A 4,472-nucleotide genomic window follows, 5' to 3' on the forward strand; every position below is an offset into this window, starting at 1 on the left:
TCTGGTGCCTGATAAGTTTTGTCTGCAGCTCATCCTGCTACAACAGGACACAGCCCAGAGGTGCCACCTGTGGCTGCCCCGTTCCCTCTAATCCCAGCTCCACCCTGCCTGCTCCCGTCCTTCCTCCTGGGGAAACATGGACACGCTCAGGTGAACCCCAGCTTCTCATGCCTGAACTGGGGAAACTGAAGCCCCATGGGACCAGGGGCACCACTGGGCATCAAGGGAGGAAAGTTGAGCCCAGGGGTGATCTGGAAACCGGAAGGGAAAACGTGGGATCCAGGCAGGCATTGGGGCCTGATAGAGCAGAAGTGAGGAGTGGGTCCCAGGAGCTGCAAACTCAGTGCCTCCAGGACCCGTTTGGATAAAATAAATGGGTAGAACTGGAATAAAACAAAGTGGGCGTGAGCTGTGGCCAACTGGAAAATGCTCGTTGCAACCACAGCATTCCATTAAAAAAGCAAAAGAAACCTGCCTGGCTGAGTCTTAAGCTCCCCCTGAACCCAGAAATGGGTTAGCCTTCCAGGAACCTCCGGATCTGAGAGCTGGGGAGGGCATTCCATTACTGGGGGAAGAAGGAATGGATCTTGGGCACTCGAGGGCAACACACGCCCTCCTTGCAGGGAAATGGATTTCCAGGCAGGGGAGACGCATGGGCAGAGGCCCAGAGGTAGGAAACGGCTCAGATTGTCTACTGTAAGATTTGAGGCTGTGATCAGGAGGTGACTAGGAGATGGGCTGGGTCCAGACCACAAAATGGTAGGTCAGAGGATTTGGACTCTGTCCCAGGAGTGAGCTGGAAATCAAACTGGAAAATCAGATAAGCTTATTTGCAGCTTCAATCCAGTCTGTTGCAGAAGGATGCATTTGAGGGGGCTAGAGAGGCTGCAGGGAGGCCAGGAGGAGCTGTGGAAGAGGACTTGAGCATGGGTCATGGCCATGGGGTTTGGAGAGAAGTGATATAGCATCTTCAGAGCCTCAGAAGGCAAGGGGAGTCCAATGGCTCAAGACAGTTGGAAGAGTTGGGTGTGACTAAGGGAGTGGGGAAATGGGGCGTGCATGGCACATGAGGACTCTCAGGCATCACCTCCCAGTCCCTTGTCCATCTGGCTACACTTCCTCTTTGCCTGGTCAGCCTAGGACCAAGCTGGGATCATTTTCCCCAGGATGCCCCACACCCAGCGGCAAATGTGCCCATCCTAGCAGTTTGTTTAATGAAAATGATGTGCTGTTTTGAGTACATGATGTGCCAGCAATGCTGGCTACTGCATGAGATGGGAACTAGCAGGGAGCACCTTCATCCAAGGTGTGCAGGTCCCCTTCCCTCAGTTAATGCTCGTGGGGGTGGGCGTTAGCCTCTCCACTTACCCAAGAGGAAACTGAGGCTTTATGAATTTAAGAGAGCTGCTTAGAGTCACTTATCAATAAAGTGGTGGAGGCCAGGCACGGTGGCTCACACCTGTAATCCCAGCACTTTGGGAGGCTGAGGCAGGAGGATCACTTGAGCCCAGGAGTTCAAGACCAGCCTGGGCAACACAGTGAGACTCCGTTTCTATTTTTAAAAAAATTATCCCGCTGTGGTGGTGCACACCTATAGTCCCAGCTACTCAGGAGGCTGAGGTGGGAGGATCACTTAAGCCTGGGCAGTTGAGGCTGCAGTGAGCTGTGATTGTACCACTGCACTCCAGACTGGGTGACAGAGGCCCTGTCTCAAACAAAAAAAGTAAATAAAAAAAATATACAAAGTGGTGGAGCAGTTTGAATTGTGTCATTCACTCATTCAATATTTAACTGAGCATCTACTATGTGCCAGGTACTATTCTAGACAATGGACATACAACGAGTAAACGGATAAAAATCTCTGTCCTCGGGGAGTCTGTATGTTGGGGTTGGGGTGGGAGCTGGGAAGAATAGACAATGAAAAAATACTTAAGGAAAATATGCAGACACCAATTGTCAACTCCTTCATGGCCACCAGAGGGCACTGCAACCACGCGACCCTCCGTTCCTCTCTAATTCCAGCTCCCTTTCCGGATTCCAAAGACAATAGCCAGAGAGGCTATGAATACCCTGCATAGCATCTACTTAAGAACGAATGCGAGGAGGCATTGGCAGCAATTTTTCCTCCACCCATTTTTCCAGCCTCATCCCCTCATCAGACCCCCATCCAACTGCCCCGGGTACCCCAGTGACTTTTCAAAGCCCCATGTACTCCAGATTCACCAGCGACTCACATTCACTGCCAGCCACCCATCCCCTCCCAAATACTGTAATACTGTCTGGGTTACCCACCAACCCCATCCATCCGCTCAGCTGATGCCTGTCCTCCTCCTCACCCACCCACTCGCGCCCCTTCCACCTGCTGTCCTGCCCACCTGAAACTGGCCAAATTGTCCCACAGATTTTTTTTTTTTTTTTTTTTGGATAAACACAGAAATTTACCTTCCTGGTCCTAAAGCTTGAAACTTAAATTTGCCTTATCTGAGTTCCTTCCCCATGAAACTGACCTTCAGGCCGCCTAGATATCATCAAGGAACTGAAACTCCTTTTCTTTACCCCCTTCTAATTCCTGTTTTTCCGCACGCAGCTACATTTGCTCCCCCCTATATAAACCCCCAACTGGAGTTTGTTGGAGAGATGGATTTGAGACTTAATCTCCTGTCTCCTTGGCTGATGTCACCTGAATAAAGCCTTCTTTCCTGGCAATACTCATTGTCCCAGGATCCCAGATCAGCTTTCTGTGTGGTAAGCAACGGGACCTGGACTGAACCCCTGGTGTTTCGGTAATACACCCATCCATCCTGTCCATCCCCAACCATCCTGTCCACCCCCCATCCATCCTGTCCACCCCCGACCCATCCTGTCCACCCCTTGTGCTTCCATCCACTCATCCCTCTTCCCACCCCTCCTCCCACCCACCATCCGATGTTACAGAAGCCCAGAGCTGGGGCACTCAATCTAGAGGTCAAAGATAGCAAGAGGTCAAACCAGACTGACAGTGAGTCGCCTCAGTGGATATGAGTTTTAGTGTGCTGAGGCCATGAAAGGTAAAAGCATTTAAAAACAGCAAGGCCAGGCACGGTGGCTCACGCCTGTAATCCCAGCACTTTGGGAGGCCAAGGCAGGTGGATCATCTGAGGTCAGAAGTTCGAAGCCAGCCTGACCAACATGGTGAAATCCCATCTCTACTAAAAATACAAACTTAGCTGGGCATGGTGGCATGCACCTGTAGTACCAGCTACTGCTACTTGGGAGGCTGAGGCAGGAGAATCGCTTGAACCCGGGAGGCGTAGGTTGCAGTGAGCCGAGATCACACCATTGCACTCCAGCCTGGGCAACAAGATCGAAACTCTATCTCAAAAAAACAAAAACAGGCCAGGCACGATGGCTCACGCCTGTAATCCCAGGACTTTGGGAAGCCGAGGCGGGCAGATCACAAGGTCAGGCACTCGAGACCATCCTGGCTAACATGGTGAAACCCCGTCTCTACTAAAATACAAAAAATTAGCCGGGCATGGTGGCGGGTGCGTGTAGTCCCAGCTACTCGGGAGGCTGAGGCAGGAGACCGGCGTGAACCCGGGAGGCGGAGCTTGCAGTGAGCCGAGATTGCGCCACTACACTCCAGCCTGGGTGACAGAGCGAGACTCCGTCTCAAAAAAAAAAAAAAAACAAAAAACCATGAAAATTAGCCAGGCCTAGTGGCGGGCGCCTGCAATCCCAGCTACTCAGGAGGCTGCGGCACAAGAATCACTTGAACCTCAAAAGCGGAGGTTGCAGTGAGCTGAGATCATGCCACTGCACTCCAGCCTGGGCGACAGAGTGAGACTCTATCCCCCAAAAAACCCAAAACAAGCAAACAAAAAACACAACACCGAGACATTCTTAGCAAACCAACTATCTGCGAACAATTCAACGTCAGCTCTTTAAAAAAATTCCGCTGTGGCATTATGCTGTGGACACATACATTAATTTATGGCTAGCCCTTCAAGACAACCGGGTGGGTAAAATTATATAAATGTTCACCGCCTCTATACTTTGTTCCAGTGACTCCCTGAGTAATGGATTGTTTTGCCAATTACTCAGCAACATTTAAGACCTGCTTCCGGAGGCCCTAAGTAGCTCAGCATTGTAAGACTGAAGTACTGAAGAAAATCCGCCTGTGTGGCTGTGAATAACATCTCCATCCATCACTGTACGCATCAGATTTAGGCCAGACAATGCAGGCTTTACTTATTTCAGGTATGCCTTGTGCTTCAGATCATGGGACCCTAGTACAGCACCCCCAGAAAATTATCAAGGGCAAAGAAATCATAATACATACCTCTAGTTCAGTGGGTCCTTGGATAACCTCTTTCCTCTCTCCTAGTTCTTTAGCTAAAAGATTCAGGAGCCTTAGCAACAAGAAGGAGCTATCCTACAAGTTGCATTATTCTAGATATTTGGATGTTTTTTTTTTTTTTTTTTTTTTTTTT

This window comes from Theropithecus gelada, chromosome 20 (assembly GCF_003255815.1).
Source record: "Theropithecus gelada isolate Dixy chromosome 20, Tgel_1.0, whole genome shotgun sequence".
In the NCBI taxonomy this organism is placed as follows: domain Eukaryota; kingdom Metazoa; phylum Chordata; class Mammalia; order Primates; family Cercopithecidae; genus Theropithecus; species Theropithecus gelada.